A 23,002-nucleotide genomic window follows, 5' to 3' on the forward strand; every position below is an offset into this window, starting at 1 on the left:
TAGTCAATCCAGCTTTTTTAAAAAAGATTTATTTTTATTAACTTTTGTAGAAGCAATATTTTGTGTATATCTTTGTGTCTGTGTAGGAGAGTATATGCATATAAGTACAGGTTCCTGAGGAAGTTAGAAGAGGGAGCCAGATCCCCTGCAACTGGGATTATTGGGAACTGAATCCTAGTCCATTGTAAGATCAGTACAAGACCCATCTTTTTACCTTCCTCTGAGTCCAGCTTTCCTATGTATAATATCATGGTTTATTTTCCAGCTTTCTACTTTATACTTTTAGTCTGATTATCTATTTGGAACTTCAGCATATTGGGCCATCAAATTTTTTTTCTTGTTTTCATGTTTATTGAAACTATGACAGAACAGATTTAAGCATCTCTGTGCGTTGATTTGAAATTCATCTCAACTGTAGGCTGAGTGACCTGCAGGTTGAAGAAATTGCCAAAGTCCAGAAGCCTCAGCGTTTCCTTGGTGTCAGGATATACCTCAGTGATCTCCTGGTCTAGGGCTGAGACACCGGGAACATAATTACCATTCCTGCAACTTGATAAAGACACCTCTCACAGGGCCTCTCTGAATCTGCTTCCTCAGATGTAGGCATAGCTCGCTATCTTGTGGCGGAATTTCTTGCTGGGGATAATGGCGATCTCCTTGCACACGTGCTTGTTGGTGTGGAAGTCACTACCCAGACACATGTAGTACTTCTCAATGATAACCCAGGCCTCCTTCTTCCCAGTCTTGGTGCGAACCAGGTCCACGCTGGCGGGTCTTAGTAAAAGAGGAGGCCACTAAGTTTTAAGACTGTGTAACTATAGACTACAGAAAACAGCAGTGTTTTTTATTTAATTTCTCCCCTTCTTAGTGATATTTTATCTATCTAGATCTATCTATCTATCTATCATCCATTTATCTATCTAACTTTTTGTCGTTATAAATTTTTTCCTTTGGCAAATCCTGACAATTTGACAAACTGTTGTTAGTTATGAGAGTTGTGCCTTTGTACTTATTCATATGGATATCTGAAATTTGCTATTTTTCACTCATATTTTTTCTTTTTATATTAAGTATATTTTTTTGTTTTAAACTCAATATTAATGAAATTTTCTTTGCAGCAGTTTTATTTTTCTTTTTTTTTCCTCTAGGGTTCTTCATAAATTCCTTATATAAACCAACCCATTGAGATTTAATAACAAATTATTTCATATAAAATATAGAAACCTTACAGTAGTATACTTTCCTATTGTTCATTATAACCTGGCTTCCTTTCTACTCCAGTGATATTGTTGAATGACATGCACACATTATAAGTCTCCCAATGCATTACAATTTTCACTGTAAAAATTATGTGTTTGCTAAAGTAGTTCAGAGGAGAAAAATAATAATTCTCAGCTTTTTACATTACTTTTTCTGTATTGAAGTCTTCTCAATGTAACCAAGTTTCAGGGAGAAACTATTTGTCATCATTTCCTTAATGGCGGCTTCTTGGAATTTTGCTTATTGTAGTGGGTTCTAAATTTACCCTTCATTATTGAGGATAGTTTTCCCTCCTAGATTGAGTGCTCTCCTGCACTGCCTTACACCCGCATTTGAATATGTTATCCAATGTCTACTGTAATTTCTCATGAGAGGCTCTTAACCTTATATCTGAAATACTGGCTTTTTTTCTAGTTGCTTTAAAGATTTTTTTCTTTTCTGGCATTTGACTAATGAAATATGATGAATTTAGAAGTGTTTTCTGGTCTTTTCCTCTCTCTTCTTCCTCCTCACTGTATAGCCCTCGGCCGCTGGAACTCACTGTTTGGATAAGGCTGATTTCTGCCTTGCAAATGCTGGAAGTAAAGGCTCCCATCATTACATCAAACTTTTCTTTCTTTCTTTCTTTCTCTCTTTCTTTCTTTTGTTCTTTTTTTAAGGAAATGATTTTTCTTGGGGTTTGAACACAGCTTCTCACGTATGCTAGGCCTTAGCCCAACAGTATTTTGTTGTTGTTGCTCTCTCTCTCTCTCTCTCTCTCTCTCTCTCTCTCTCTCTCTCTCTCTCTCTCTAGTTTCTTGGTCATATATGCAGGTTTGTTTTACGTTTGCAAAATGTGTTAGCTTTTGCCCATCTCATATAGATGTGGCATGTGTGGTTACGCACAGATTCATAGGCAACATGTGAGTTGAAGATGTGACTGAGACTAGACAGTCCATTTCCAAGAAGCCACACAGAAATGGCTGTTCACAGGAAGCCTTGACTCTCTATTCTGCTTTGGCTTCTTCCAGACCGAGGGAGAGAGTGATTCAACAGAGAAAGCCCAGAGCAAGCAACAGGAATATGCTTCACTCATCTTCGTCAAACCCATACTTTTATTTCTGCTCCATTCCTTTCATTAGATAGGAATCTAACATGAAAGAGACAATAGCCAAAATAGTCTGCAAATTTAAAGAAAAGTCTTTATGCTGAATTATTTTAATATAAGCTAAGGGAGAGTCTGAACTCTGACACCACAGGAAGAGGGCCACCTTATTCCAATTAATTTATGGTACAAAAGGTACTGTGAACCAGGGTATATATCCAAGTGGAAAAAAGATATTAATATATTTCAAACTTGTAAACAATCATAGCATTAAGGAATTATATTAAATTCCAAATTTGGAATGAAAATCTAAGAATTTAAGGCCTGGTTTTGTGATTCATGCTTTGCAATATCATACTTTGGAAATTGAGGCAGGAGTTTCAGGTTAGCCACTGCAAACTATATATTTTTTATTAAATATTTTTTCATTTTTACATATACATTTATATCATTACACATATATACATTAAATTACCTACAGCAAGAAGAACCATGAAACAATCAGGAATTATATAAATGTTACATTCTTAGTGTTTTGGCTATTTGTATTTGGCTGCCTTAAAGAAAACATCTTTGCTACCTTGGTGCATCTAAAATTCTGAATATAAATCAATATCTATCATATCTCATTATTATCAACTTAAAACATCTATCTAGACCTAAAAACATCTTAACTCCTAAACAACTAAGCTTAAATATAAGACTAAACTATCTGGTCTTCAACCTCATGAGAGACTTGAGAAGGAATAAAATTAATTTCCTGAGTATACAGGGAGTGCAGGTTAGTAGCTTTCCAAATGAGAAGATGACAGAGACAGTTTGTCACCTGAATAGTCACCTAACACTCTCTATAATGTTGGCGCATCATCTTCAGCCTTCTGGCCCAGTATATCTGACAGACGTATTTGTGAGGCAGGAACTATTGAGGACTTGCTTACCCTGTCTTGGCAGAGTCTGGCCTTCTACTCTGCCTGCATTCAAGCTTGCCCTTTATAAGGCAGAATTTTGTCTGTGGTAGAAACGAGGACATTTTGCCCAGTGGCTTGTTTGCTGCATTTGAAGCCATCTCCATAAGGAGGTTCTTTGATGCTCATCATCCTTTTTGAGGTAGGCTGGGTGTTGCCAGGAGTTAACCTGTCCCATTGTCAGTGAATCTTTAAAATAATAAAAAAAAATCTTTAAATTCCATATTCTGCATGTCTCTGAGGTCTTTGAAGATCTTGTTTAACTACTTTACCTTATCTTTCTATAGAATCATATCTATCTGTTGCACCTAAGATGTATATTCTTGTGATAAAAGTAGACTGACTACTAATTGATATCACCATGATTTAATCAACTAACAATTAACTTGTATAACTTACTCATCCCAAACAGCTTGCAATAGCACTTTCAAAGAATTGAAAGTAAACCTTGTATTATAATTGAGTTATATAGGTACAATACCTCATATTAGAATAGAAATATATATATATATATATATATATACACACACACATATATATATATATACACTGTGTGTGAAGAATAATATTATATTTTAATTCAATACCATTGTATCTAAAATTAAACTTATCGGGCCCCTACAAAGGTATTATTCATCACAAAGTAGCCAGAAGAAACCATAAAAGAATGATGCCCCATTTTTTAAGGGGAGTTGGGTAGGTTTTTGTTTGCTTTCTTGGGCTATAGAGGGTTATTTTTAATGGGAGTTGGTTATAAATTATTATTGGTCTTATTTAGAGGGAAAACAAGGTTGGGCTCAGGGATGTCTCTCTTTTCCTTTATCTTCCATTCTTAGATTTGGAGACAGGGGTTGATAAGAAAGAAAGAGGAATATGGAAATATGTAAGGAGGAAAGAACAAAAGGTACATTAGTGAATCTACTCCTCAGCTTAAAGCCTTAAGTGTCACTCACAAGCTATGTATCTTTAAAATATCAAAATAAAGAAATAAATGAAGGCCAAGAGTTTAAGCCAAGCATTTTGATACATGCCTATAATCCCAGAACTACAACAGGTTGCAAGTTCAAGTCTAGCCTACGCTACATATCAATAGCCTGCCCAATCCCCAGCCACAATAAAATGACTGCTAGAATTGAGGATCAGAAGCATTCTAAAATCAAATTTATCATGATCAAGATGATTGGCTGAGCGCACTATTGGTAAGAGACAATTGAAGTGAAAATTCTCCTTTTGAGTTCCGATTCTGAGTCTAACACTAGCATTCCAATTGTACATGACCCTAGGAGAAGGCAGATGCCCTTCAGTATTAGATCTAATCTGGGGGCACCACTCTCTGTTCTTGGCCCTATGCTTCAAGTTAATATTTTGGCTGCTTCTTTTAAGGTTCTTGACAACAGCACTTTGAATATCAACACAAAGCAGTCATTTGCATCTTTCTTTTGTAAGCCCTGAACTAGAGACAGGAGTGCTTTTGGAAATATCACTCACAGTCATCAAAACATTGCCAGATAACTGAATAAGTTTATGAGTAAAATATAGCCATGTTTAGTAGCTTTGATGCAACTATCATAATTAGCATTATGAAGTACTGGGTAATGTTTTAAGGACCCTATTGGGTATATCTAGTATACTGAAAACACAGCATGTTCAACTAGATGCATGATAACAAGATGTCATAAATTCTGAAGCATAGACTTCAGACATAAAACCTAGGAAAACAGAACCACAACACACATACACAGTGCTAACCAGTTTGTTCAGAGAACTCCAACCAACCATTCAGCATTATATGTAGGATTATTTTTTAAAATTTTTTATGTGCATAGGTGTTTTATCTGCATGTATGAGTGTGTGAGAGTATCAGATCTTGGATTTACAGACAATTATGAGCCGCCATATGGGCACTGGGCATTGAAACCAGGTCCTTCAGAAAATTACTCAATGTTCTTAACCACTGTGCCATCTCTCCAGCTCCCATATATAGCATACTTAATGTGTGATTGAGATGATTTGCAATTTGGGCATTCAAAGTCCCTTCCCAAGCTAGATGTGGTGGCACACACCTTTAATCCCAGCACTCAGGGAGGCAGATGCAAGTGGATCTTTGTGAGTTGAAGGCCAGCCTGGTCTACAAATTGAGTCCAGGACAGCCAAGGCTACACAGAGAGACCCTGTCTTGAAAAACAAAACAAAACAAAAAATCCCATCCTATGTTTGTTCATCTACCTGGAATCCATTGCACATTACATCTATGACAGACTGATATTTTTGTTTGACAGTAAAAATTTCAGTTGGTGTTCGGTTTTTGGTTATATGTTCTCATTTTTTCCTTCTTTGATTAACATGTGTTAAGGACTTTCCAAAACATTTAACCCATTTAAGATTCACACTTTTGAAATAGGCATGCTGTACAATTACAATTACAGTCCCCAACAAGCAAAATAAGACATAGAACATTTAAATAGCCTGATTAAATGCCAGGTTTGGCGTTTTAAACACAGATGAGCTGGCTTGAGTGTGTGTACTTAATCACAACCCCAAAGTCAGAACTACTGAGGAATTGGACTGAATCTAATTTGGGATCTAACACTGAGAAGACAAAATTGTAGAATAGTACCAATATTTTTCGTTCTGTTTTCAAGGTTGGAATTTAAATATGGTCTAGGTGTGTGTGGTGGTTTGAATAGGCATGACTACCATAGACTGATGCGTTTGAATGCTTGGCCCATAGGGAGTGACACTTTTAGGAGGTGTAGCCTTGTTGAAGTAGGTGTGACATTGTTGGAGAAAGTGTGTCACTGCGGGGGGTGGGTTTTGAGGTCTCCTATGCTCAAGCTAGGCCCAGTGTGTCTTACAATCTCCTTCTGCTACCATTGAGAAAGATGTAGAACTCTCAGCCCCTTCTCCAGCACTATGTATGCCTGCACACTGCCATGCTTCTCGCCTTCATGATAAAGGACTAAACCTCTGAAAGTGTAAAACAGCCCTAATTAAATGTTTCCTTTTATAAGAGTGGCTGTGGTCTTGGTGCCTCTTTACAGCAATGAATAATAATTAAAAAAAAACTAACTAAGATGAGGAGGTGCTGCTGATCAACTAAAGTGCTTGGTATGCCAACAAGAGAACTGGAGTTCAACTCCTCAGAACCCATGTAAAACGCTGGGTGGGCATGGTGGCTCACCTGTTATTATAGGCCCAGAAGACAGAGACAGGAGACCCAAGCAAGCACAACAGCAAGATGAGCCTTACCAGGCTTGATTAAGAGACATTGCTTCAAAGGCATAGGCTGGAAGAGTAATTACCCTTTCCTCAATGAGCTAGATAACACTATTTGCTACCATACAAGCAGTAATACAAAGCAAAATCTTATTTGTGAACTATTTGGTAACTGGACAATTAGAATGTGTGGCTTGCTTACAGAATGATTTCCTAATATTTATGCTTGTCATTAATCAGTTTTGTTCCTTCCTTCAGGGCTCACATAATGATAATATGAAAAAAGAACTATATTTTCTCCTTTAATAAGTATTACATTGTAAGCCAGAACATACACAGTCCCATTGTTGTAAAATCATTTGATTCTTATTCCAGAAATTTCACTAAAGGCAACATCTGTCTTCTGGCTAACTAGAAAGTAAATGTATCTATTCATTTCACTGATGAGGTATAGATTTTAGGATATCTAGGAGATCCTTTGGTACCCCCTTTTGGTGTGATGATAATGGAAATAATTGTTTATAATGAAATAATCACAATCAACATCATACTTCTTTAATATTGAAAAAACAGGATGTTCCGATACTTTGAACAATCTGGTATAGGGAATTCAAGTCTCTTACTCAGGTCTCAAGAGGCATTTTCCATGAACAGGAGTCCCTCACATACAAATTGGTCCTGGTGGAATTTAAAGAGTGGCTTTAGTGTATGCATTCTCAGTTGCATTTGTAATAGATGCCAACTATTATTCTATTGTATTATCTCTACAGAAATGATAGTGCAGACTGATGTCACTTAGACATGTTTTAAGATATATGCTCTCAACAGCATATCAAGTTGTATCTTCAGGGCTGGAGAGATGGCAGCTAGGACTAGGTACTGCTTTTGCAATTGTGTTTGGTCTTCAGGTAGGACTCCCAATAGTGAGAGCGGGGCTCTTTCTGCCTCTGTTACCTTCCTCTGGAACCCTTTCCTCCTGATGGGCTGCCTTGTCTAGCCTTAATAGGAGGGAAGATGCCTAGTCTTTCTGCAACTTGATAAACCATGGTTGCTTGATATACACAGAAGGGCTGTCCTTTTCTGAAGAGAAATGGATGGATGGGGAGGAAAAGGAGGGATGAGGGAGGGACAGGAGGAGAGGAGGGAGGAGAAACTGAGGTTGGGATGTAAAATTATTTATTTATTTATTTATTTATTTATTATTTAATTAATTAAAGAAAAAGATATTCTGCTATTTATTAAACACATCTTTCACTTCACCCAGGCTGACTCAGACATGTCTGCCTTACTGGGAAGAATCCCTTCTTCTGCTCACTACTACCCTATCCTAGTCATTGATATGGGCACAATACAGGCAAGAATCACCACCATCAAGAAGGGATCTATCACCTCTGTGCAGGCTTATCTATATGTGCCTCCTTATGACTCAATTGCCTCTGAAACTACCTTTGCCTGTTTGGATGCTACTGCTGTGCTGTGTCTTGGGCTACTGCTGAGTTGGGGATCTTTCCAGTTGTGGTTCCTTTGGATTCCACCTCACTTAATATGGATCCCAATATTGTTGGCAATGAGCATATGATGTTGCCTGAACGGTGATGAAAAATCCTTGCAGGATTTCAGATCCCTCCAGGACATCCTTGCCATTCTGGGTGTGGATGATTTTCTTTTCTTTTCTTTATTTCTTCCTTCCTTCTTTCCTTCCTTTTTTTTAAGCCAGGGTTTCTCTGTGTAGCCTTGGCTGTTCTGGACTCATTTTGTACACCAGGCTGGCCTTGAAATTACAGCAATCTCCCTACAAGAAGCTAAAACCCAGCGCTTCTTGTCTCAGCCTTTCCAGTTTGCTGAGGTCTTCACAGGTCACATGAAAGAGCTAGTGCTTTAAAGGAGACCACTAGGATTCTAGCAGAGTTTAGCAGGCAACTTTAACCATTTCCCAGGAAGCTATGGAGGAAGCTATGGTAAAAGCTGATAAGCTGGAAGGTAAGCATGCATTGTGAGGGGTCCTTCGGCTAAACTCAACACTCATTCTTTGTTCCTACTGTTCTCCCAGGCCACACAAGAGTGTTGACTGAAGATGTGACAGTTCTAGCTGAAGAGTATGTAAAGTTTTCAGAAAAGTATACACTCCTTAAGAAATTAAGTGCATATCCTTTATTTTCTCTGTGATAAAACGAACATCAAGTATCTGACCTTGGTTTCAGGAATGTGGTACTTTCAGACTATGTTTGGTCTAGTATAATCTGAACTGGAAGAATTTCCAAAAAGTTTTGGACATCAACGTGAAGAACAAGGGCCAGATAAGATTGGAATTAGACTGGAAATACAGGGTAAAAGATAATACAGGAATAGGCTAATTACTAAACTGGGCCACATAGGGAGAGGTGACTCAAATTTACAACTCTCTATAAGCTGCTAGTGAATTCGGAGTAATGGTGAATAGAGATAATAAAGGCAAGAATAAATCTGTGGGTCAGATGTGATTAGGAAAGGCACAGTAGAAGCCTGTAGATAAAAACTTTAGAACCAATCAAGAGGCATGAGCCAGATAAGGCACACAGGCACAGAGCCAGAAGCAGCAGGATAAGGACAGCTAAATGGAGAAGAAGATTAGAAATCTGAAATCCACAGACCCCGAAACCAGAAGATCTACAGAAACCAAATGAAAAAAAAAAAAAAAAAAAAAAAAAGGACCAAGGACATAGATGAAATGCTAGTAACAAGCAATGTTAGTTTTGTTCTCCCTAGTTCATATCTTTGATGTCTGGTTTTATGAGTGTTGTCTGAGAAGAAACAGTGAACGGCTTTTTGCTCTTCATAAGGTCCCAAGAGACATCTAGATGCAGCACAAAGCTAGAAAACCAATAATATTTATATTTTAGTATGAGTTGAGTTTTGAACTTTATTTTATTTTTTAGACAGAATATCTTTTTTGTAGCTCTGGCTGTCCTCAGGGTTATATAGACCAGGCTGGCCTGGATATCACAAAGGCCACTATGCCTGCCTGAGAAACTTTAAATCTCAATGTAAAACTCAAGTGACCATTGATGGAACAGTCTGGAACAGTGGTTCTCAACCTATGAGTTGCAACTTCCACAGGGGTTGCATATCAGATATCCTGCATATCAGATATTCACATTAAGATTTATAACAGTAGCAAAATTACAGTTATGAAGTAGCAATGAAAATAGTTTTATGGTTAGGGGTCACCACAATATGAGGGACCATAGTCAAGGGTTTTAGGAAGGTAGAGAAGCACTGGTTTAGAGATTTGTTTTCTTTTTATCTAACTGATTTTTCTCTCATATAAAACCACACCTCAGAACTTTTACCTTTCAACTGATACATTCTGCCAGGTCCAAGCAGCTTTGGGGAGCAATATCAGAGCACTGAATTTTTTGTTCCTGTTAGGATTTTGCTTATTAACTTTCTAAAGATCTTACCTACCCAAAAGTCAAATCTAATCAGTATCCAGGAATCTGATCAATCACACCAATAATACTGATCCATTTTGTGTTTCTAGAAGGAATTCCTGACACGGATAACCCATGAAAAACACAAATTTGTTCTTAGTGGCTCTGGAAGTGGAGAAATCTAGGATCAGGTTAATAACAGGCTATAGCTTGATAATTCTGCTTCCAAAATGGTGTCTTGAACTCTGTGTCCTCATTCACCCAAACAACAGGAAAGAGAAATGTTTTTACACGCTAGCCTTTCTTATAGAGGCATCAGTCCAGCTGGTGATGATGGAGTCTGATGACATAATGTTTCCTATTAGGCCTCACTTGCCAGCACTGTGACATTAGGAGTAAGCTTCTACTGTATGGATTTAGGAGAAGACATTGAAAGTATAGCAGGAAGAGTAGGATAATGACGGCTGTTACGGCTCAACTCTAAACCGGCCCTGGGGAGTGTCATATATTAAAGGTGTGATTGCTGGCTGATGGGTGCTTTTTGTTTGTGTTGCTGACAGATGGTCTCCCTATGTGGGCCTGGCTGCCTGGAAGTCACTGTGTTATGCTCAGAGAGACAACCATATACTCTTCCTGAGTGCTGAAATTAAAGGCATCCACAATTGCACCTGGCTTAGCTGGCAGCTTCTTGAGAGGTGATTGGATCATGCACGCTCTATTGAATGAATCCACTGATGAATTAATATCTAAATAGGCTATTAAAAAGTGGGGAGTAGCTTCAATATAGTACTGGGAGTTCTAGCCAGAGCAATAAGAAAACAAAAGGAGATCAAGGGTATCCAAATGGGAAAAGAGGAAGTCAAATTATCCCTACTTGCAGATGATATGATAGTGTACATAAGTGACCCTCAAAATTCCACCAGAGAATTCCTACACCTGATAAACACCTTCAGCAAATTGGCTGGATACAAAATTAACTCAAAAAAAGTCTGTAGCCTTCCTATACACAAATGACAAGCTTGCAGAGGAAGAAATGAGGAAAGCCACACCCGTCACATTAGCCACAAGCAATATAAAATATCTAGGAGTTACCCTAACTAAGCAAGTGAAGGACTTGTTGGAAAAAAATTTCAAAACTCTGAAGAAAGAGATTGAAGATGACCTGAGAAGATGGAATGATCTTCCTTGCTCATGGATCGGGAGAATTAACATAGTAAAAATGGCCATCCTACCAAAAGCAATCTACAGATTCAATGTAATCCCTATCAAAATACCTACACAATTTTTTAAAGACATTGAAAGTTCAATTCTGAACTTCATATGGAAAAACAAAAAACCCAGAATAGCTAAAACAATCTTGTACAATAAAAGGTGCTCCAGAGGAATCTCCATGCCTGATCTCAAACTGTACTATAAATCAATAGTAATTAAAACAGCATGGTACTGGCACAGCAACAGGCTGGTTGATCAGTGGAATCGAATCGAAGACCCAGATATGAATCCACACACATATGGTCACTTGATTTTTGACAAAGAAGCCAAATCCATTCAATGGAAAAAGGATAGCATCTTCAACAAATGGTGCTGGTTTAACTGAAGGTCTGTGTGTAAAAAAATGCAACTGGACCCATATTTGTCACCTTGCACAAAACTCAAATCCAAGTGGATTAAAGACCTCAACATAAAACCAGAGACACTAAATCACTTAGAGGAAAAAGTGGGGAAGAGCCTGGACCATATTGGCACAGGAGACAACTTCCTGAATAGAACACCAACGGCCCAGGCCTTAATGTCAACCATTAATAAATGGGACCTCATGAGGCTGAGAAGCTTCTGTAAGTCAGGAGACACTGTCAAGAGAACAAAGCGACAGCCTACAGACTGGGAAAAGATCTTCACCAACCCTACATCTGACAAAGGTCTAATATCCAAAATATATAAAGAACTCAAGAAATTAAATACCACCAAACCAAATAACCCAATTGAGAAATGGGGCTTGGAACTAAACAGAGAATTCTCAACAGAGGAATATCAAATGGCTGAGAAACACTTAAAGAAATGCTCAACCTCTTTAGTCATCAGGGAAATGCAAATCAAAACAACTCTGAGATTCCATCTTACACCCATCAGAATGGCTAAGATCAAAAACTCAAGTGACACCACATGGTGTCGAGGATGTGGGGAGAGAGGAACACTCCTTCATTGCTGGTGGGAATGCAAACTAGTACAGCCACTTTGGAAATCTATCTGGTGCTATCTCAGAAAAATGGGAATAGGGCTTCCTCAAGACCCAGCTATTCCACTCCTTGGAATATACCCAGAAGATGCTCCAGCACACAATAAAAAATTTTGCTCAACCATGTTCATAGCAGCCTTATTCATAATAGCCAGAACATGGAAACAGCCTAAGTGTCCATCAGTAGAAGAATGGATAAAGAAACTGTGGTACATATACACTATGGAATACGACTCAGCTATTAAAAACAAGGAATTCCCGAAATTTGTGGATAAATGGATTGAGCTAGACGTGATCATAATGAGTGAGTTAACCCAGAAGCAGAAAGAGTCAAATGGTATATATTCACTTATATCTGCATACTAGCCCAAGGGGCATGTCCCACGAAAGCCTTCACTTACCAGGAAACTGGGACAGAGGGGAGGGCATCCTATTGGGACTCTAAATGAGAGAAGCATGGGAGAATAGCAAAGTAGAAGGATCCAAAGGGTCCTAGAAACCTACAAGTAGAACATTATGATAGGCAGATTTGGGCCCAGGGGTCCCGCTCAAACTAAGGCACCAGCCAAGGACAATACAGGTGGTAAACTTTAAACCCCTACCTAGATCCAGCCAATGGTCAGAACATTCTCCACAGTTCAGTGGAGAGTGGGATATGACTTTCTCATGTACTCTGGTGCCTCACATTTGACCATGTCCCCTCGAGGGGGAGACCTAGTGGCACTCAGAGGAAGGACAGCAGGTTGCCAAGAAGAGACTTGATACCCTATGAACATATACAGGGGGAGGTAATTCCCCTCAGGAACAGTCATAGGGGAGGGGAATAATGGGAAAATGGGGGGGGGGGCAGGGAAGAATGGGAGGATACAAGGGATGGGATAAACATTGAGATGTAACAAGAATAAATTAATAAAAATAATTTTTAAAAAAGTGGGGAGTAGGAAAAGATTCCCAAACAAACTCCAAGCTTTAATTTAGTTGTCTGTAAAGTATAGTTAGTACTGTTATATCAAAAAGATTTGTTGAGGTTCTTGTAAGACATTTCCATAGTGGATACAAGTGTTTAGACATCTGAAGAAACAGTAAGATAAGCAAATCCTAAATTCAAGTTAAAAAAAAATAAGCAATTAAAATCATCTTAAGGCATATCACAATCAAAACTTTCAAAACAAGTGGTGAAGAAAAAAAATTTCTAAAATTATCCAGAGGAAAGAGAAAAATATGGGTGACATCAAAATTATAACATGCTAAAGAAAGGAAATCAAATTGGAATCTAGAATACAAATCTATACTACATATCCATCAAAACATATTTTAAAAATGAAGATGAAATAGCAATCTTATCATACCTATAAAGGTTGTAAAAGAGCGTACCAGCACATGAACAGGACAATAAATTTAGAAAATATTTCATGTGTCAGGGTCTGGGGGTCTGGGGTCTGGGGTCTGGGGTCTAGGGTGTGGGGAAGAAATATCAGATAGAATCTACATTTACACAAAAGAACAAACAAAATACTGCTATTATAACTGTGTGGCAAATATGAGTATAAACTCACAACTTAAGTTTAATATCTGAGGGCTGCATGCATTCCTCAGATTGTTCTCTGACCTCTGCACAGGAACCATGCAGACACACACACACACACACACACACACACACACACACACACACACACACACACACACACAAATAAGAATTAATGAATAAATAAACAAATAAACATAACTAAATCTATATAAAATATAGTAGACTAAAGACAAAAGATAATAATGTGCGGTGAGGTTTCTAACACATGTGGAGCCAAGGGAGATGGGTCTGTGGGTAAAGGTACTTGCTACACACACCTGATGACCAGAGTTCGATCCTTGGAAGCCATGTAAAGAATCAGATGTAGTAGCAAGCATCTGTAATCCCACAGTTTCTATTGTGAAGTAAAAGGTGTAGACAGGAGAAGAGTCTAGGTGCGGGTCGGCCTGCTCACTTGGAAGATAAAACACAGTAGCCAAACAGGGGGGATCCTGCCTCAACAAGGGGGAAACAGAACCAACTGCAGCAGGTTGTCCTCTGACTTCTACATGAAGACTATGGCATGCCCTCTCATTCTCTCGGTCTCTTTGTCTCTCACACATACATAAATCATAAATGCTAAATCCTTCAAAACATATATAGAAGTCAATTACATAATAAAAACATAAACTTTGATTATATAAATGGGAAGACAAGCACCGGGTTTGAATGGGGTACATATAAATACAATGCCTAAGGTAATCTAATATTCTTTGAAGGTACACTGTAAATTAACTAGATATATGATCATCTCTAACAAAGCTCCCATGAAAATAGCATTGTGACTATTAACTAAAAATGGCATACTTGATGTTTCTTACTAATATATTTTAAAATGTCTTGATTTATAATTATTTTTGATCTGTTACTATAAAACTTAGAATCATTTGGAACATGGACCTTGGATTAACCTGAATAAATTATCTTTTATTAAAAAAAAGAGCTTATATCTAAGTATTCATCAAATTTCAGACAAAAATAAGTCTCAATAAACAAAAAAATACTTACATAATAGAAAATATATTCTCTGTCTGCAGTGGCATTAAAACTAGAGGCAGGTGGTGGTCTCCAGACCTTTAATCTCACCTCTTGGGAGGTAGGTGGAACTCTTAGTTTGAGGCTAGCCTGGTCTGCAGAGCCAGTTCCAGGATATCTAGGGCTACACAGATATCCTGTCTTGAAAAACCAAGCCAAATAAACAAACAAACAAAAAACAAACAAACAAAATAAGGAACCAACAACAATATACCCAATAAGCTAGAATATAGCTACTAAGCCATTAGAGTAGATAGTAAACCACAAGCACTGCCATGTGGGTGCTGGGATCTGAACAGGGCTTCTGCGTAACAGATGCAAATGCTCTCGACTGCTGAGCTATCTCTTCAGCCCCATGTTAATTGGATTTTTAACAGCAAACAATTATAAGTAAAAAAGACAGTTTTCTGAAAAGTGGGCTATTTAATCAAGGAACATAAAAATTGTATGTAAATGAATTTATTAAAAACAGTTTCTATGTCCATAGAGAAAATCATGATAAAACTAGAAGGGGGAATAGAATAATCTACATTTGTAGTTATTCCTTCTCAATAGTATAAAATATTGGAAAGCAGTATGAAACACTTCAATTTCAGTGATATTCACAAAACTCTTTATCCAACAGCAGCAGAAATGCATTCTTTTAAGTATGCAGAAAGCTTTAAGCAAACTATTCATCGAATTTGAAATATAAAATAAGTCTTTGTAAATCAAAATTACTCAAATCATATAAAGTATACTATCTATGATGGGATTAAAATAAGAAACAGCTATAAAATGTTACAGGGGAAAAAAATCTACAAAATTGAAACCCAGGTAACATATTTCTATGTGACCCAAAGGTCAAAGAAAAAAATCCAAAGGGGAAAAAATAGTAAGTAGTTTCAATTAAATGAAAATGCAACATAGTGGGATTGTAGTTAGAGAGTAATTTACAGTGCTAACTATTCATAATTACAAAAGAAGAAATATTTCAAGTTGACCTCAGCTTCACATTTAAGATTCTGGAAAGAGAAGAACAAATTAAGCACAAGTGAAAAAAATTGGATGTAATAAAGATTAAGTGGAGATGCCAAAGAAAGGAGAACTAGCAATAAGGACAACAATTGGAGTCGGGGCTGGCTTTTGGATATCGTTAATAAAAAATTGTAGAGCTCTAACGAGCCCAATTAATCAGATGGACAAATAGGCAATATAAGTAGTCAGAGACGACATATTCTAGAGATAGTCAAGTGCTAATACAAGAATGGGATGAAAACGTTTAACACATTTAACAACTTAAGCAAATCACTAAAAATTTTCAAAGCTGCACACTATAAAAACTCATTCAAGAAAGGGAGAGGACTGGATGTGGAGCTCAGTGAAAGAGCACTGCAGAGCTTGCATTTACATCATCACCAAGAAGAAGAAAGAAGAGAAAGTGGTGGAACAGAAGAAAGAAAAAGGATAAGGAGGAAGAACAGAAGGAGGAAGAGAAAAAAGATAATCTGAGTAGCACTGTATAAAAAAAAAAACATGAACATTGTTATTTTATCCTCCCCCCAGCGTCTACTAAGCATTTTAGAAAGAAGCTGCATCAATTCTATAGAGTCTTCCAGAAAATCAGGGGAAAGGTTACAGAACAAAAATAGCCCATGACATGCTGGTAGTAGTGGAAAAAGGAAGAATCAACAGATGTGACAGAAAAAAAGTGACACCAGCAAAGAAGCTGGTGTAAAACTATGAAAGAGCACACTACAGATTTGGGCCCAGGGGTCCCGCTCAAACTAAGGCACCAGCCAAGGACAATACAGGTGGTAAACTTTAAACCCCTACCCAGATCTAGCCAATGGTCAGAATATTCTCCACAGTTGAGTGGAGAGTGGGATATGACTTTCTCACGTACTCTGGTGCCTCACATTTGACCATGTCCCCTGGAGGGGGAGACCTGGTGGCACTCAGAGGAAGGACAGCAGGTTGCCAAGAAGAGACTTGATACCCTATGAGCATATACAGGGGGAGGTAATTCCCCTCAGGAACAGTCATAGGGGAGGGGAATAATGGGAAAATGGGGGGGGGGAGGGAGGAATGGGAGGATACAAGGGATGGGATAACCATTGAGATCTAACAAGAATAAAAAAAAACCAAAAAAAAAACCACAGAGTGAGATTCTTAAGTCGAGGAAAGGGTAATTCACCAGAACAAACAAATAAACAAAACCCATCAGACTCTTGTGGAAGTACACTTCCATATTTTACTATTTTCTATTTAAAAGTTTTTATTAGTATATATTAATTATGCTAATTGATTTTGTTGTGATATATTCACAGATGTATATTATACATCTTTTATCATATTGATTAATCACTATTTCTTCTTCCTTCTGGTCAACTTTTGCTTGCCAAAAAAGCTCCTTCTCTTTTCCCTTTCCTTCCTTCCTCCTTTGCTATCTTTCTTTTTTCTCTTTTTGAGAGAGGGTCACTCTTTATATATCCCTGGCTTTCCTAGACTCAATATATAGACCATACTGGCCTTGAACTCACAGAGATCTAACTGCCTTTGCATTCAAGTGCTGGTGTTAAATATATGTGTCACCATGTCTAGCTTTTATTTTCATTTTTTTAGTATTCTTTTTTAATTTTTAATTTTAATTTTATTAATTTATTCAGATTACAACTAAATTGTTATTCCATCACTTGTATTCTCCCATTCCTCCCTCACTCCTGCTTTCACCCTATTCCCCTCCCCTAGGTTATTTTCATTTTTTAAAATCTAGATTTTTATATATATGATCAAACCCACTCAGTATTTGTCTTTGTGAATCTGGCTTGTGACACTTACCATAGTATCTGGCTCTTAACACTTATTCTTAACACTGTGGTTAGATGAGCCTCATATCTTGTGTCCCTAAAGCACTTTAAAAACTTATGCCCAAACCCACTTCTATACTGCTTCTTCAGTATTCTGCAGGTAAGCATCTAATCTTCAGTATCACATTGAAACTCTCTGGGGTCTAGTTTCTTCTTTCTTCTTAAGTAAAATCTGCTGTTATCCCACTGCTTGATCTGTGACAGGTGCCAAGCCCTTCACAAAGGTGGCTAACACACTCCACTCATACGACAAGACTCAGCTCATGACCTCAGGAAAACCTTCCTTAATCACTAGAGTCTGAGTCAGTATCATATTCATGAAGTTCACTGTCTTCCACTGTGTCATGTCACCTATTATAGCATCTGTCCATAGACAGTACTCACACATATGTTGAATGAGAGAATAATTAGATGTATTAATAAATGAATGGGCTTTGAGAACTGGCTCTCAAACATCCTAACTTATTAAACAGAAATGAATGATTGGATGTGGGAGTTCTTTTGTCTGCAAAAGAGAGCAAATTTATTTACTCTTAAGAAAAGTTTGGTGACTCTGTGGGCTTCTTGTCAACTTTCAACTAGTCACTGTATTATTTAAAAGTTTTATCTCTTGTATTTTGAGACCATAATATTATTACATAATTTTATCATCTTATTAATTACTGGAAATAATTACTTATTAATTACAACACTAGCCCCTACTTTCTATCTTTATTCCAAGGATTTATGGATGCGCATTGGTCTCTAGTGTTGTGGCCTCCACATTTCCACTGTTCTTCCCTCCAGACCACTCAAGAAATTTCCAGTGTTCAATAGATTTCCAGTGCTTTTTTCTGTATGTTCAAGTATGAATTTTTCCTCTTTGTTCATAATCATAATTAGAATATTTTAAAAATGAAAGTTCAGAGGATACATTTTATTTTGGTTTTGGTGTTTTGAGACAGGGTTTCTTTGTGTAACAACCCTGGCTGTCCTGGAGTCACTTTGTAGACCAGGCTGGCCTTGAACTCACAGAGATCTGCTTGCCTCTGCCTCCCGAGAGCTGGGATTACAGGTATGTGCCACCAGTCCTGGCTCATATATCTAGTTTTAATGCAAAAAAAATTATCTTTTAGGTTTCTCCTTCACCTCTGGGTTCTGTGAGTGTTTATTTCGAATTACGATGCTACAAATTTCTCAAAAAGTCTGTGGAAGGAAGTCAAGGTTATCAATTCACTTTTGGTTATTAAATGGTCCTTATCTCTTCCAGTCTGTTGCTGTGGAAATTGGTAGAACACAGGAGGCTTGGCAGTATGACAGGCAATTAAGTCACCAAGATGTTTAGCCATGTATGAGTATTTTCTCACACTGAGGCCTCGAAGTGTAGATTGCCACTGACATTGTTAGTGGTGGAATCAATTATAGAAGATGAGGCTGGCAGGTGTAATTTTCTATTCGGTGGTGATTATGTGTGGCCTGCCACAGAGACCAACAAGCCTGTTACTCTGCACTTCTTTGAGCAGTTGCTTGTCTAGCTAAGCATTCGGAGCTCGAGACCTTCTTTTTTTAGGGTGAAAGAAACCCAAATTAATAGAGGTAAGTAAATAAATACCCATTGCCAATGACAGCGAATGTCATTGAGCTGAAAAACATTGCCATCATTGGAATGATGTCCAGCTGCTGGGTGATTATGCTTCCCCAGCACACTCTAGCAACTCTACATGGTTATATGACACTGAAGCAGAGGCCACAATTGGTAGTAAAAGTCACAGATGTTGGACTGCGATCAAATGCAGGTTGGTAATCTGCTCATAAGTGTTGGACATGATTTTCTAAATTTCTGATGAGCTTTTGTGTGTAGGTACAATTTGAGTCTATTTTCCTTTCATCACTTTAAATGATTTAGGTACTACAGAGGGGAGAAGCCAGACAGCATGGCTGAAGACATTAGCTGCTTTGCTCATGCCGAGTCTCTGTTAGAACAGCTTAAAGTTGCTTTGAGAAGTGATTATTTTCATATTCCCATTTTCCCCCAAGTGAGAGTTTTTGAAAGGTGGAATTGAACCAAATCAGCCTTAAAATATTTCATAGAGAACAACAGAGGCGATTTAAGAAATGTAATTGTCTTTTTAATCTCCCTCCTGTTTCACCAAGGCATCCCTCAAAGGCAGGGTATTTTTGTCATTAATGAAATCTTAATTAGCATATGTCTAGATCAGTCCTCAGTGCTGATCTGGGTCAAAGGCACCTATGATGCGTCTGTGTTACCAGAGGGTTAAGTTGAGTTGGGTAAATTAGGTCTGTGCTCCATGTGTGAGCAGATTGGGAAATATCCAGCCGTGATCAGCAAATGCATAGATTGTATTCATGTTGTCACGTCTGTTTTCAACCTAATTTTACAAGTGTTACTGTCCCCAGGAATCCTCAGAACATGAAAGAAATGGAAAATACAAAAACAAAAAATGTGAAGGGAAACAAACCCGGTTATCCCAAATATGACATACATAGCTGTGCTATGCCTCACCAGCTTTTAAAAATACCTTTAGTTGTTAGCTCTATTTTTAAAGGAATGTACTTAGTGAGTAACATGCTATTTGTTAGTGCCACCATAAGTCCCAGAAGCGAGCACTGCTTTGTAAATGGTCCTTCAGGGAACTGAGTTTATTTACCAAAAGGAGCCATCTGTAAAACTGCTCACCTTCCTGCTTGCTAAACACAGAGACACAAATGAGAAATGCTGCTGGCCTTTACAAGAGAAGATGAATGCAGCTAGAACAGTCATGAAAGACCAGTTAGAGAAAATGGAGCCTGAGCCAGAAGTGGATATTGATGGGAAGAAGCAAGGGGAAGGATTTCCCTTGAGAGGCACAGCCTGAAGCAAGAGTGAAGCCAGCAGCAAGCAGCCTGAGTCGAGGGGATCCATGTGGAAGCAAGCCTTCCTGGTTGGGACAGAGGGTCAATGCCTGTGAATATGAGAAAGAGATTGGCGAAAGGGAGGGAGCAGAGTTTGCAATATCAGCCATCAGTGGAGACACTTACTCCGGGGGCCATTGTGAGCTTCTGAACATATGTGGGACTAATACTATGAACATGTCCTCTTACGTCTGGGTGGCTGGATGTCATTTGCTTTCTAGGATTGTAGATTGAATTCTAGCATCAGGGAATTCTGATCAAGACACACTATACTGTTGGGCCCTGGCCTATGGGGGAACTTTCTGGTTTCAGGTCTCTTTCCCTCACTGAGTAGAAGCTCAAATCTGTAGCTGCTCCAGTCCATTATATAAAATGGCATTACTTACCTTCATCTTCCAGTGTACTCTGTTTATATTTGGCTGATTGATCGATTGATTTCAGTGCTCCTGTGAGAACCCAGGGCTTTGCACCTGTGAGGTCAGTGGTTGGCACTTTGCCACTAAGCTGCAGCTGCAGCCCCATCTCTACAGGACTCTAGGATCTAACACGACATCAAGGACATAGGCAGAACGCATGCGTTAGAGAATGATTACAAGAAGAAAAAGTTTATACACTTTCAAGAGCAATTTTTAACATTAAAAAATTTTAGTGTGTGTGTGTGTGTCTATGTGTGTGGAGGTCAGAGAACAACTTGAAGGAGTTGCTTCTTTCTTTCTATCATGTCAGTCCCAGGGATTGGATTTAGGTAGTGACGCTTGGCAGCATGTTCAAAGCCGTATTTCTTTCTTTCTTTCTTTCTTTCTTTCTTTCTTTCTTTCTGTGTGTATTTGGCTGAGTCCTCACATACAAAAGCAGCCTCAACGCTGTATACTACACAGTAAGGGCTATCACACAGGAAGCTCTTGCATGACTCAGTCCCTGAGTAGTAAAGGCCTGCATTAGGATCTTCATCTTACCAGTTAAATAAATAAAACCCTCACCCGAGAGTGTAAGCTACTAATTTCCCCATCCCTAAAGTAATTAGCTGATTGATTCATTTTAATATACATATTACTAATAACATGTGAAGCAGATTAGCCTGAAAACCCAGTGCATGGTTTAATGATGAGGCATTTTAAAGAGCTTGTGAAGCTCTGCTTACTCACCAGGTAGCTATGTACCTTCTACCTTTCCCCCCTGTAGTTTGTGTCATTACAATATCCTTCAGTTTTTGTTTTTTGTTTTTGTTTTTTATGATAGAGGCTAGTTGTGACTCTCTGATAACCTGTTGTTAATTTCTCCCATGCCATTTTTATGAGAGCCATGTGTTTTGGATTTCCTTAAGTTTAAAGTCATGTTTATTGCATTTGCAAATTTGGGGAGAGGTTCCTTCTACCTATGACATATACACTATGTCTACATGGTACCAGACAAGCCAGTCAGTCCATTCAGTAGAGAGCCCAAGATAAGGCCAGGAGGAGAAAGTGTCATAGCTGGATATGAGCCACAAGAAGGCAAAGCTGTTGAACTGTCACCTTTTCCTAGCCTTTTAATTAGTTGTGTTGCTAAAAGGAGAGTGCCAAGATGCTAATTTTATCTTCCGTTAAAGCCTTACTGGTTCTTTGAATTTATCGTATTGAACATCAGAGTCAAAAGACTGGAGTTGGAATCACTCCCTTACAACTTTACCAAGGTACATGACTCTGAGGTGCTTCCATAATAGTTCTGAACTTCAATTTGTTCATTTGTAAAGATGAGGATGATGGAACTTGGAGGTGTATTGCAAAGGTTACCAACTCTCAGAACTCTTTGCTATGGGTTTAGGGATCTGATGCTAAAGTACTCAGATCACCTAGTAGAATAAATCTGGCTGCTCATGACATTTTAGCTTGAATTATGAACACTTTCAGATTGTGCCATTGACTGTGATCCACAGATTTGTTTTTCAATACAAGGTTTCTATGTGTAATCCCCAGCTGTCCTAGAACTTGCTCTGTAGACCAAGCTGGCCTCTAACTCAGAGATCTTCCTACTCTGCCTCCAGAGTGCTGGGATTAAAGGAGTGTGTCACCACTGCCTGCTCTGTACTGTGATTTTAATCTCCCACAAATCCTCTGAACAGTGTTTCTACTAACCAGGTTCATTTCTTGTCCATCCAAAAGAAGTGGTTCCTACTTCTTCAGTTGCGATGCTTTTAGAGATCTTTGCCAGCCATCATCTTCATCAGAACACTTGCAGAAGATTTCAGAGATTGCTCTTACTAACTGCTGATGCTTCTTCACTGAAGTGGGAGTGGGAGGGTTCTCGGATCCTCTCCTGAGATTCCAGCCACTCCTGCCGTTTGAAGGTGATTCTGCCTTAATTGCACCCAGGCTCTTGCTCTTAGGTGCAACTGAGGCAGAAATTCTGGAGTGTATAGTATGTGTAAGGTTAACCAAAGGGGGAGACTTCATATTTTCAGCTATGGGGGAAGCTGTCATTCATGCTGGGGTGAGAGGTTTTGTTGGTG

At 38.3% G+C, this 23,002-nt stretch overlaps 1 pseudogene; it reads right to left on the reverse strand.

The window, feature by feature from the left end:
- Positions 1 to 374: 374 nt before the first annotated feature.
- Positions 375 to 21,036, reverse strand: LOC127185468 (40S ribosomal protein S17-like; annotated as a pseudogene).
- Positions 21,037 to 23,002: the final 1,966 nt, after the last annotated feature.

This window comes from Acomys russatus, chromosome X (genome assembly GCF_903995435.1).
Source record: "Acomys russatus chromosome X, mAcoRus1.1, whole genome shotgun sequence".
NCBI lineage: Eukaryota > Metazoa > Chordata > Mammalia > Rodentia > Muridae > Acomys > Acomys russatus.